Source organism: Panthera uncia, assembly GCF_023721935.1.
Source record: "Panthera uncia isolate 11264 chromosome C1 unlocalized genomic scaffold, Puncia_PCG_1.0 HiC_scaffold_4, whole genome shotgun sequence".
Lineage (NCBI taxonomy): Eukaryota > Metazoa > Chordata > Mammalia > Carnivora > Felidae > Panthera > Panthera uncia.
This window is the reverse complement of record NW_026057585.1, coordinates 32904860-32919052: the sequence shown is the minus strand read 5'-3', so window position 1 is coordinate 32919052 and position 14193 is coordinate 32904860. Positions and strand designations below refer to the sequence as shown.

The 14193-nt window shown below is 37.5% G+C and overlaps 1 pseudogene; it reads left to right on the top strand.

Annotated features, from left to right (window-relative positions):
- The first annotated feature begins 10917 nt into the window (after positions 1 to 10917).
- On the top strand, positions 10918 to 11651 carry LOC125912447 (60S ribosomal protein L10-like; annotated as a pseudogene).
- The last annotated feature ends 2542 nt before the right edge of the window (positions 11652 to 14193 follow it).

Sequence of the window (14193 nt, the reverse complement as noted above, 5' to 3'; positions counted from 1 at the left end):
TGGGTTCGAGCCCCATATTGAGCTCTGTGCTAGCAGCTCAGAGCCTGCAGCCTATTTCGGATTCTGTGTCTCCCTCTCTCTCTTTCCCTCCCCCACTCATGCTCGCTCGCTCTCTCTCTCTCTCTCTCTCTCTCTCTCAAAAGTGAATAAACATTAAAAAATTTATTAAAGTGCTGAAAGAAAAAACCGTCAATCAAGAATTCCATATAGAGCAAAACTATCCAGAAGAATTGGAAACAAACCAAATGTTCATCAATTGATGAATGGATAAACAAAATGTGGTATATCCATACAATGGAATATTATTTACCCATAAAAACTTATAAAGTACTGGTACATGCTACAATATGGATGAACCTTGAAAACATTAGGCCAAGTGAAAGATGCTGGACATTAAAGGCCACATATTGAAAGATGCCATTTATACGAAATGTCCAGAATAGGCAAATCTGTAGTGATAGAAAGCAGATTAGTCATTACCAGGGTGGGGGGAGGGGAGAGGAAATGGGAAATTACTGCTTAATAGATACAGAGTTTCCTTCTGGGATGATGAAAATGTTCTAGAATTAAATAGTGATTATTGTTGCACAAGGTTGTGAATGTACCAAAAAGGCATGGACTCAATTATTTACATTCTAGATAATTATGAAAAAAATGTAATAAAAATAATATGTTTTAATGGTAGTTTTGAGGGACACTGTAGCACCTGCAATTAACTCTGGCTACAATGTTTTTCTAAATTTTTTTTAGTGTGTATTTATTTTTGACAGAGAGAGACAGAGCATGACCGGGAGGGGCAGAGAGAGAGGGCGACACAGAATCCGAAGCAGGCTCCAGGCTCTGAGCTGTCAGCACAGAGCCTAATGCGAGCCTCGAACTCACAGACCGCAAGATCATGACCTGAGCCGAAGTCAGATGCTCAACCGACTGAGCCACCCAGGCACCCCTACAATGTTTTTCTAATTGCAAGTCTTAGCTCATGGATGCCTATCTAATGTATAGTCAAGGCTTTACACTTTAAAATGGTTACAATGGTAAATTTTAAGCTACGTGAATTTTACTTCATTAATAAATATGATAGTATTGTATTATAAATAAAAGAATAAAATAAATATTTCTGAGTTCATATGATATGGATAAAAATGAGGAGAAAGGACAAGTCTTACCTAAAACATTGCTATTAAGAAATATAGAAGGAATGAGGAAATAAATCACCATTAGAATATCATGGTAATATTACTAAAGGAAAAGCCCATATTTTCATATGCTTATTTGCCACCTGTATGTTTTTTTTGGTGAAGACATGTTCAGAATATGTTGCTCACTTTTTAAATAGTTATTTATATATTTACTGTTGAGTTATAAGTTATTTTTTGGATATATGATTTGAAAATATTCTTTTCATTTTTTCTTAATGTCTTTTGCAGAGAAAAAATCTTTAACTTCTATAAAGTCAGTTATAAATTTTTCCTTTAGAGGATAAGCTTTTGGTGTCATAGCTGAAAAATCGTCTCTAAACCCAGGGCATACAGATTTTATCATCTGTTTTCTTCTAGAAATTATATATTTAAATCTATGGTGGATTATTGAGTTAATTTTATATAAGGTTAACAACTTATCTAATGATATGCATCAAGAATAATATTACCTTTTGCATATTGCTGTGCAATTTTCCCAATACTATTTGTACTTTCCCTTTCAAATTGTCCTTGCACATTTGTCAAAAATTAGTTGACTATATTTGGTGGGTCTATTTCTGGGCTCTCTGTTCTATTATTCTTTGTGTCTATTATTTTACTAACAATACATTCTCTTCATTATTGATGTTTTCTTCACTTATCTATTTTTAATTAATTAGGGATCAATTTATTTCCCCTCAACTTTGTTGAGATATAATTGACAAATAAAACTGAGGATATTTAAAGTATGCTTCATGATGGTTTAATATACAGGTACATTGTGAAAGGATTTCCTCCATCTAGTTAATTAACACATTCATCTTATCACGTTTATTGTTTTTGTTTGTGAGAGCATTTAAGTTCTATTTACTGACCAAACTTCAATTATACAATACAGAGTTACCAACTATCATTGCCAATGTATACATCAGATCCTCAGACCTTATGCATTTTAAAGCTGAAAGTTTGTAACCTTTTATCAATCTATCTATGTTTTCCCCATCCCTCAGGCCCTGGCAACAACTTTTCTGCCATCTCTTTATATGACTTTGACTTAAAAACAAATAAGATTCCACATTACAATTGATACCATGCAGTATTTGTCTGGCTTATTTCATTTAGTGTAATGTCTTCAAGGTCCATCTGTGTTGTTTCAAATAGCAGGATTTCTTCTTTCTCATGGCTGAATATTTTAATATATATATATCCCACATCTTCTTTATCCATGATCTTTGATGGACACATAGATTATTTCCATATCTTGGCTCTTGGGAATGCTGCAATGCTGCAGTGAACATGATGGTGCAGATATCTCTTCAAGATCCTGTTTTTTTGTTTGTTTGTTTGTTTCCTTTGGATATATATCTAGAAGTAGATCATATAGTAGTTATATTATCAATTTTTCAGGGACCTCTATCATGCTTTCCATAGTTGCTGTACCAATTTATATTTCCACCAATAGTGCACAAGGGTTCCTTTTTCTTCACATCCTTGCCAACTTTTGTTATCTTTTGAATTTTAATGATAACATTCTTTTTTTTTTTATTTTTTTTTTATTTTTTTAACGTTTTTTATTTATTTTTGGGACAGAGAGAGACAGAGCATGAACGGGGGAGGGGCAGAGAGAGAGGGAGACACAGAATCGGAAACAGGCTCCAGGCTCCGAGCCATCAGCCCAGAGCCTGACGCGGGGCTCGAACTCACGGACCGCGAGATCGTGACCTGGCTGAAGTCGGACGCTTAACTGACTGCGCCACCCAGGCGCCCCTAATGATAACATTCTAAAAGGTTTGAGATGATATCTCATTGTGGTTTTGATTTGAATTCCCCTGATGATTAACAGTGTTGAGCACCTTGCTATGTACCACTTGGCCATTTGTATATCTTCTTTGGAAAAATGTCTGTTCAGTTCCTCTTCCAATTTTTTTTTGAGTAGGTTTCATGCCAAGCATGGAGCCCATTACAGGGCCAAACTCACAACCCTGTGATCAAGACCTGAGTTGAGACCAAGAGTCAGATGCTTAACCGCATAAGCCACCCTGGTGTGCCCTCTGCCAATTTTTTAATTGGCAATTTTTGCTACTGAGCTGTGTAAGTTTATAAATTTTTTATTTTAACCCTTTATCAGATATATGAATTGAAAATATTTCCCACATTCTGTAGGTTGCCTTTTTATTTTGTTGATGGCTTCTTTTGTTGTGTAGAGGCTTTTTAGTTTGATATAGTCCCACTTATTTATTTTTGCCTTTGTTGCCTTTGCTTTTGCATCAAATCCCAAATCATTGTGAAACTGAATGTCACAGAGCTTACTATGTTTTCTTCCAGTTTTATGGTTTCATGTCTTTAATCCATTTTAGTTGATTTTTGTGTATGGTGTAAAACAGGGGTCCAGTTATATTCTTTTGCATGTGGGTGCCCAGTTTTCCCACCACTGTATATTTTGGTTTCTTTGTCATACACTAATTGAGCATGTATGCATGAGTTCATTTATGGGTTCCCTCTTCTGTTTCTTTGATCTATGTGTCTGTTTTTGTCCAATATTATACCACTTTGATAATCATAACTCTATGCTATAGTTTTAAGTCAGGATGTGCACTATCTCCTGATTTGACCTTTTTCAAGATTGCTTTGGCTATTCAAGGTCTTTTGTGGTTCCACACAAATTTTAAGATTGTTTTTCTATTTCTTTGGAAAATGACATTAGAATTTTGATAGGGATTGCATTTAATTGCTTTGGGTAGTATGGATATTTTAACTTCAATTCATGTACATGAAATATCTTTTATTTGTGTCTTCTTCAATGTCTTTTATCAATGTCATAGTTTGCAGTATACTGTGGTTTTATAATAAGTCTTGAAATCAGATGATGTAAGTCCTCTAAGTTTGTTCTTTTTCAGAAAAAAAGTTTCTTATTATTCTAGTACCTTGGAATTTCCATACAAGTACATATAAATTTTAGAACGGTCTTCTCACTTTCTACCAAAAAAATTGCTGGAGTTTTGATTGGGATTTTCTAAAATACTTAAAGATCAATTTGGGGGGAAATGGCCATCTTAACAATATCGTGTCTACTGGCTCATAAATGTGATATGTCTCTTAATTTATTTAGATCTTAATTTCTCAAAGGAGAGGTTAAGATGGTGGAGGAATAGGGAGACACTAAGTTTGCCTCCTCCCCCAACACAGCCGGATAAATATCAAATTATTCTGAACACCCAAGAAATCAAACAGAAGTTTAGAGATCAAAGCTACAGGTCTACAAACAGAAAAAATGAAGGTAGGAAGTGTAGGGAGTTGATTTGTGAGAGAAAAGAGCTGCAGGTGCTTCAGGAGAGAGGGATCATGATTGTGGAGAGGTGAGCTAAGAGTGAAGAAAATAAAAGAATGAAAACATGTGCAGGGGACTGCATAAGAAAACTGTTACCCAAAAGCATTGATGGGAAAAAGGAGAGGGTTTCAATACTGCCAAGTTTTTTGTTTTTGTTTCTTTTTGTTTTTGTTTTTGCTTTTTTGAGAAAAAGAGAGATCAAGAGCATGCATCAGTTTAGAAGAAGGAGCATGGGGAGAGAAAGAGAATTTTTTTTTTGAGCAAGGGAGAAAGAAAATCTTAAGCAGGGTCCATGCTCAGGGCAGATCCCAACATTGGGCTTGATCTCACAACCATAAGATCATGACCTGAGCCAAAATCAAGAGTCAGACACTTAACTGACTGAGCCACCCAGGCACCCCTACCACTTTTTTTTTAATAAACAATGGAGTGCAGAGTCTGAAGTTGCAGAGTTAGCACCTATTGCAGCATGGTTGTGACTTCCTGGGATAAGCTGGCACCAGCAACAGTGCAGTGAGAACTCTCACCAGAGATTGGCATAATCTAAGCCATGGGGTTCTCTGAAGTGTGAGGTTTTCAAACACAGCTGCACCTGAGGTAAAACCCAGGAAGGAGGTGCCACCTGACAGGCAGACAGCTCAGACACAGGGTGAAGGCAGGGATCTGATGAAGCCAAGGACACAGGTGGGTGACTACATGTCTTTGAGGACATGAACTTCCTACTCCAGAGACAGAGAGCAAGGTGAAGCCATTTTCACCCCTAGCCACTAGCACTGATGGATCTCAGTGAGCTAAACAATGCCACCAACTGGAGAATGGAGCCTTTACACCAAGCCCCACCCCCCTGCACCCTCCAGGCACATCTCCATTGGGGCAAGTCTAAGAATCAGAGCAGCCAACTTCTCCCTCAGAAGACCAGCACAAGGCCCTTCCACACAGTAAGTCTACTGATTATAGAGTGATGCAAAGCTTCAGTCTAGGGGAAACAGGATCCAGCTTCCTTTGGGTGTCATTGATTTGCTTGTTTCTGTTTTTTCTTGGATACAAAAAGAGTACATTTATTTTATTTTATTTTATTTTATTTTTTTGATTTTAATTCTTTTTTTATTATTTTTAAGTTACTATTTTTTAATCTTTTATATTATTTTTGAGAGAGAAAGAGACACAGATTGTGAGTTGCAGAGGGGCAGAGAGAGAGGGAGACACAGAATCCAAAGCAGGCTCCAGGCTCTGAGCTGTCAGCACAGAACCCGACTTGGAGATTGAACTCACAACCTGTGAGATCATGACCTGATCCAAAATCAGACACTTAACCTACTGAGCCATCCAGGTGCCACTTTTTAAATTATTAAATTTTTATTTTATTAATGTTATTTTTTCCCTGCAAAGTGACGAGATGGAGGAATTCACTCCAAAAGAAAGAACAGGAAGAAATGACAGACAGGGATTTAATCAATACAGATATAAGTAAGATGTCTGAACTAAATTTAAAACAACAATTATAAGGATTCTAGCTGGGCTTGAAAAAAGCATAGAAGACTCTAGAGAATTAGTTACTGCAGAGATAAGAGTTAAATCTACTCAGGTCAAAATTAATAATGCTATAGCCAAGATGCAAAATCAAATGAATGCCATAACAGTGAGGATGGATGAAGCAGAGAAACCAATTAGTGATATAGAAGAAAAATTTATGGAAAATAGTAAGCTGAAGAGGGAAACAATGGTAAGAGATCATGAAGGCAGACATAGATAACTCAATGACTTATTAAAATGGACTAACATTCATATCATAGGAGTTCCAGAAGATGAAGAGACAGAAAAATGGGCAGAAGCTTTATTTGAGCAAACTATAGCTGAAAACTTCCATAATCTGGGGAAGGACACAGACATCAAAATCCAAGAAGCACAAAGAACTCCCACTAAATTAAAAAAAAAAAAAAAAAAAAAAAAAGCCTACCACTGCCATGGTCAAATCACAAAATACACAGACAAGGAAAGAATTCTGAAGGCAAAAAGGGATTAAAAAGTTCCTTAAACTACAAGGGAAGACAGATCAGGTTCACAACTGACCTGTCCACAGAATCGTGGCAGGCCAGAAGGGAATGGCAGGATATATTCAATGTGCTGAATAAGAATAATATGCAGCCAAGAATACTTCATCCAGCAAGGCTGGTATTCAGAATAGAAAGAGAAATAGTTTCCTGGAGAAACAAAAACTAAAGGAGTTTGTGACCACTAAACCAGCCCTGCAAGAAATATTAAGGAGGACTCTGAGTAGAGAGGGAACAAAAGGCCAAAAGCAACAAAGACTAGAAAGGACTAGAAAGTATCACCAGAAACACCAACTCCACAGTTTAGGTTATGAATACTAAATTCATATCTTTCAATAGTCACTCTGAATGTAAATGGACTAAATGTTCTAATCAAAAAAGAGAGGGTATCACAACGGATAAAAAAAACAAAAACAGGGGCGCCTGGGTGGCGCAGTCGGTTAAGCGTCCGACTTCAGCCAGGTCACGATCTCGCGGTCCGTGAGTTTGAGTCCCGCGTCAGGCTCTGGGCTGATGGCTCGGAGCCTGGAGCCTGTTTCCGATTCTGTGTCTCCCTCTCTCTCTGCCCCTCCCCCGTTCATGCTCTGTCTCTCTCTGTCCCAAAAATAAATTAAAAAAACGTTGAAAAAAAAAAATTAAAAAAAAAAAAAAAACAAAAAACAAAAACAAACCAATACATATACATACAATACAATACATACATACATACATACATACAATAGATACATACATACAATACATATACATACATACTGCCTACACAGACTCATTGTAGACCTAAAGATATTGGCAGATTGAAAGTGAAGAGAAGGAGAACCATCTATCATGCTAACAGACACAAAAAGAAAGCCAGAGTATCCATACTTACACCAGATAAAATAGATTTTAAACCGAAGACTGTAACAAGAGATAAAGAAGGGCATTTTATCATAATTAAGGGATCAAGCCATCAAGAAGATCTAATCATTGTAAATATTTATGCCACCAACTTGGAGACCCAAATAGAAGTCGATTAATCACAAACATAAAGAAACTCACTGCTAATAATACAATAATAGTAGGGGAATTTAACAACCCACTTAATAGCACCTACTTGACAGATAATCTAATCAACAAGAAAACAATGGCTTTGAATGACACACTAGACCGGATGGACTTAACATATATTTTCAACACATTCCACCCTAAAGTAACAGAATACACACTCTTTTCAAGTGCACATGAAACATTCTCCAGAATAGATCACATACTGGGTCACAAATCAGGCCACAACAAGTACAAAAAGACTGAGATCATACGATGCATATTTTGAGACCACAATGCTATGAAACTTGAAGTCAACCATAAGAAAATTTGGAAAGACCACAAATACATGGAGGGTAAAGAACTTCCTACTGAAGAATGAATGGGTTAAACAGGAAATTAAAGAAGATTAAAAAAAAAAATACATGGAAGCCAATGAAAATGAAAACACAACAGTTCAAAACCTTTGGGATTCAGCAAAGGCAGTCCTAAGAGGGAAGTATATTGCAATACAGGCCTAACCTCAAGAAGCAAGAAAGGTATTAAAACACAACCTAACCTTACACCTAAAGGAGCTAGAAAAGGAACAGCAAACAAAGCCCAAAACCAGCAGAAGAAGGGAAAGCATAAAGGCAGAAGTGAAATAAATGATATGGAAAACAAAAACAAAAGCAGAAGAGATCAATAAAACTAAGAGCTGGTTCCTTGAAAGAATTAATAGAATTGATAACCCACTAGCCAGACTTATCCAAAAGAAAAGAGAAAGGACCCAAATAAATAAAAGTCACAAATGAAAGGGGAGAGATCACAAACAACACCTCGGAAATACAAACAATTATAAAGAATAATATGAAAAATTATATGCCAACAAAGTAGGCAATCTAGAAGAAAAGGATAAATTCCTCGAAACATGAAAACTACCAAAACTGAAACAGGAAGAAATAGAAAATTTTAACATACACATAATGAGCAAGAAAATTGAAACAGAATCAAAAATCTCTCTACAAACAAAAGTCCAGGGCCAGATGGAAATTATACCAGACATTTAAAGGACATTTATTTTTTTTAATTTTTTTTTTGCGTTTATTTATTTTTGAGACAGAGAGAGACAGAGCATGAACGGGGGAGGGTCAGAGAGAGAGGGAGACACAGAATCTGAAATAGGCTCCAGGCTCCGAGCTGTCGGCACAGAGCCCCACATGGGGCTCGAACTCATGGACCACAATATCATGACCTGAGCCGAAGTGGGAAGCTTAGCTGACTGAGCCACCCAGGCACCCCACTGAGCCACCCAAGTACCCCTTAAAGAAGATTTAATACCTATTCTTCTCAGACTGCTTCAAAAAAAATAGCAATGGAAGGAAAACTTCCAAATTCATTCTACAAGGCCAGCATCACCTTGATTCCAACACCAAAGACCCCACTAAAAAAGAGAATTACAGGCCAATATCCCCGATGAACATGGATGTGAAACTTCCCAACAAGATACTAGCAAATCGAATTAAAAGAGTACATTAAAGGAATTATTCACCAAGATCAAGTGGGATTTATTCCTAGGCTACAAGGCTAGTTCAATACTTGCAAATAATCAACATGATACACCACATTAATAAAAGAAAGGATAGAGGAGGAGTCAACATGGCAGAGAAGTAGGGGGACCCTAAGTCCCTGCATCCTTCAAAGACAGCAGTACTGAGGCCAGAAGGCTTGGAATTCCAGGAATCTGGGCTACAGAGTGACAGAAACATCTGTCAACATCTGTTGCCCATGGGGACAACTTGGCAGGCCATAGACATTTTTAATCTATTCTACACCTCTTCTGTATCTCTTTATTTTTTTTTCTCTCTCTCTCTGGATTAAGACATGTTGTTTCTCTCATTCTCTACCTAGTCATTTTTGTTTCTTTTCTTTTTCCCCACCCCTGTCATTTCTCTCTTTGTATGGGATAAGACATGTTCCACCACCTCCCCCTTTTTAAAAAATTTTCCAGTGTTATTTCAATGAACAAATCAAAGCACACTGAGTGAAGGTCCAAACCACCACTACGAGTAGGAAGATAGAGGAACCAGAGTCACAACAACAGAGAGCACACAACACATTCCAAAAAAACACCTCCTAAAGGCCCAGGCCTGGACAGAGTATGACCCCTTATTAATTTAGTAGTGCTTGCAGATGCAGGATACATAACAAGCTATTAAAACACATAAATGACAGAAAACTAGCCAAAATGATGAAACGGAAGAATTCGCCTCAAAAGAAATTCCAGGAAGAAATGACAGCTAGAGAATTGCTCAAAACAGATATAAATAACATATCTGATCAAGAATTTAGAACAATAGTCATAAGATTAGTAGCTGGGCTTGAGAAAAGCATAGAAGACAGCAGAGAATCTACTGCTCAGAGATCAAGGAACTAAGAGTCATGATGAATTAAGAAACATAAATGAGGTGCAAAATAAACTAGATGCATTGACAGCAAGGATGTAGGAAGAGAGGGGAGAATAAGTGAAATAGAAGATAAAATTATGGAAAATGATAAAGCTGAGAAAAAGAGAGAAAAGAAAATACTTGACCATGAATGGGGAATTAGAGAATTAAGTGATTCGATGAAATGTAATAATATCCATATCATAGGAGTTCCAGAAGAAGAAGAAGAAGAAAGGAGAAAGGAGCAGAAAGTTTACTTGAACAAATTATAGCTGAAAACTTCCCTAATCTGAGAAAGGAAGCATACATCCAAATCCAGGAGGCACAGAAAACTCCCTTCAGATTAACAAGAATAGGTCCTCTCCACAGCATATCATGGTGAAACTGGCAAAATATGAAGACAAAGAGAGAATTCCAAAAGCAGCTAAGGACAAATGGTCCTTAACCTACAAGGGTAGATACATAAGAGTAGTAGCAGACCTGTCCACTGAAACTTGGCAGGCCAGAAGGGAGTGGCAGGAAATATTCAATATGCTGAATAGGAAAAATATGCAGCCAAGAATCCTTTATCCAGCAAGGCAGTCATTCAGAATAGAAAGAGAGATAAAGGCTTTCCCATACAAAAACTGAAGGAGTTCATGACCACTAAACCAGTCCTGCAAGAGATCTTAAGGGGAACTCTGTGAGTGGAATGCTACAAAGACTACAAAAGCCCAGAGACATCACCACAAGAATGAAACCTATAGATAACACAGTGATACCAAATCCATATCTTTCATTAATAACTCTGAATGTAAATGGACTAAATGCCCCAATCAAAAGATATAGGGTATCAGAATGGATAAAAAAACAAAAACAAAAACAAGATCCATCTATATGCTGTCTACAAGAGACTCATTTTAGACCTGAGGATACCTTCGGATTAAAAGTGAGGGGATGGAGGCTCTTTTCCTTCGGTGCGCCACTGAAGATCTTGGTGTCGCCATGGGCCACCGCCCCGCCTGGTGTTACTGGTATTGTAAGAACAAGCCATATCCAAAGTCTCCTTTCTGCAGAGGTGTCCCTGATACCAAGTTCCACATTTTTGACCTGGGGCGTAAGAAGGCAAAAGTGGATGAGTTCCCACTGTGTGGCCACATGGTGTCAGATGAATATGAGCAGCTCTCCTCTGAAGCCCTGGAGGCTGCCCGAATTTGTGCCAACAAGTACATGGTGAAAAGCTGTGGCAAAGATGGTTTTCACATCCGGGTACAGCTCCACCCTTTCCATGTCATCCGTATCAACAAGATGTTGTCCTGTGCTGGAGTTGACAAGCTCCAGATAGGTATGCGGGGTGCCTTTGGAAAGCCCCAGGGCACAGTGGCCAGGGTCCACATTGGCCAAGTCATCATGTCCATCCGTACCAAGTTGCAGAACAAGGAGCATATGATTGAGGCCCTACGTAGGGCCAAGTTCAAGTTCCCTGGCCGCCAGAAGATCCACATTTCCAAGAAGTGGAGCTTTACTAAGTTTAACGTGGACGAATTTGAAGACATGGTGGCGGAAAAGCGGCTCATCCCAGATGGCTGTAGGGTCAAATACATCCCTAATCGTGGCCCCCTTGGACAAATGGTGGGCTCTGCACTCATGAGAACCTCAGCACTGCCCTTCCCCATTCATGCCCACCAATAAATCCTGCTTCCTGTCTAACAAAAAAAAAAAAAAGTGAGGGGATGGAGAACCATCATGCTACTGAAAGTCAAAAGAAAGCTGGAGTAGCCATACTTATATCAGACAAACTAGACTTTAAACTAAAGGCCATAACGAGATGAAGAAGGGCATTATATCATAATTGCATCAAGAATGCTAACAATTATAAACATTTATGTCCCCAACTTGGAATGACCCAAATATTTAAATTAATTAATCACAAACATAAGCAATTGTATCAATAAGAATATGGTAATTGCAGGGGACTTTAATACTCCACTTACAACAATGGGCAGATCATCTAGGCAAAAATCAATAAACAATGGTGTTGAATGATCATTGGACCAGATGGACTTGACAGATGTATTTAAAACTTTTCATCCAAAAGCAGCAGAAAATACATTCTTCTCAAATGCACATGGAACATCTCCAAGATAGATCACATACTGGGTCACAAAACAGCCCTCAATAAATACAAAAGAATTGAGATCATACCACGCATATTTTCAGATCACAATGCTATGAAACTTGAAATCAACCACAAGAAAAATTTGGAAAGCCTCCAAATGCATGGAAGTTAAAGAATATCTTACTAAAGAATGAATGGGCCAACCAGGCAATTAAAGAAAAAATTTAAAAATACACAGGAGCAAATGAAAATGAAAATGCGACACTCCAAGCCCTTTGGGATGCGGCAAAGGCAATCCAGGCCTACTTCAAGAAACAAGAAAAATCCCAAAAACAAACCTAACTGCACACCTAAAGGAACTAGAAGCAGAACAGCAAAGAAACCCCAAAGCCAGCAGAAGAAAAGAAACAATAAAGACTAGAGCAGAAATAAATAATATAGAATCCAAAAAAAAAACCAAATCAATGAATCTAAGACCTGGGTTTTTGAAAAAATAGACAAAATTGATAAACCCCTAGCCAGACTTCTCAAAAAGAAAAGAGAGAGAGCCCAATAGATAAAATCACAAATGAAAGAGGAGAGATCACAACCAACACCACAGAAATACAAAAAATTATTAGTGAACACTATGAAAAAGCATATGCCAATAAATTGGACAACCTGAAAGAAATGAACAAGTTCCTAGACACCCACACACTACCAAAACTCAAACGGGAAGAAATAGAAAATTTGAACAGACCCATAACTAGTGAAGAAATTGAATCAGTTATCAAAAATCTCCCAACAAATAAGAGTCCTGGACCAGATGGCTTCCCTGAGGAGTTCTACCAGACATTTAAAGCAGAGTTAATATCTACCCTTCCTCAAGCTGTTCCAAAAAATAAAAAGGAAAGGAAAGCTTCCGGATTCTATGAAGCCAGCATTACCTTGATTCCCAAACCAGACAGAGACCTTGCTAAAAAGGAGAATTACAGGCTAATATCTGTGATGAACATGGATGCGAAAATTCTCAACAAGATACTAGCAAATCAAATTCAACAGTATATCAAAAGAATTATTCACCATGATCAAGTTGGATTCATTCCTGGCCTGCAGGACTGGTTCATTATTCGCAAATCAACCAATGTGATACATCACATTAATAGAAGAAAGGAAAAGAACCATATGATCCTGTCAATAGCTGCAGAAAAAGCATTTGACAAAATACAGCATCCTTTCTTAATAAAAACCCTCAAGACAGTTGGGATAAAAGGAACATATCTTAACATCATAAAAGTCATATATGAAAAGCCCACAGCTAATATCATCCTCATTGGGGAAAAACTGAGAGTTTTCCCGAGATCAGGAACATGATAGGGATATCCACTCTCACCACTGTTGTTTAACATAATGTTGGAAGTCCTAGTCTCAGCAATCAGACAAGACAAAATAAAATGCATCCAAATTGGCAAAGAAGAAGTCAAACTTTCACTTTTCACAGATGACATGATATGCTACCTGGAAAACCAGAAAGACTCCACCAAAAAGTTGCTAGAACTGATACATGAATTCAGCAAAGTCACAGGATACAGAATCAATGTACATAAATTGGTTGCATTTCTATACACCAATAATGAAGCAACAGAAAGAGAAATCAAGGAATCGATCCCATTTACAATTACACCAAGAACCATAAAATACCTAGGAATAAACCTAACCAAAAATGTAAAAGATCCATACACTGAAAACTATAGAAAGCTTATGAAAGAAATTAAAGAAGACACAAAAAAATGGAAAAGCATTCCATGCTCATGGATTGGAAGAACAAATACTATTAAAATGTCAATACTATCCAAAGCAATCTACATATTCAATGCAATCCCAATCAAAATCGCATTGGCATTCTTCTTAGAGCTAGAACAAATAATCCTAAAACTTGTATGGAACCAGAAAAGACCCCGAATAGCCTAAGCAATGCTGAAAAAGAGAACCAAACCAGGAGATATCACATTCCTGGACTTTAGCCTCTACTACAAAGCTGTAATCATTAAGGCAGTATGGTATTGGCACAAAAACAGTCACATAGACCAAAGGAACAGAATAGAGAACC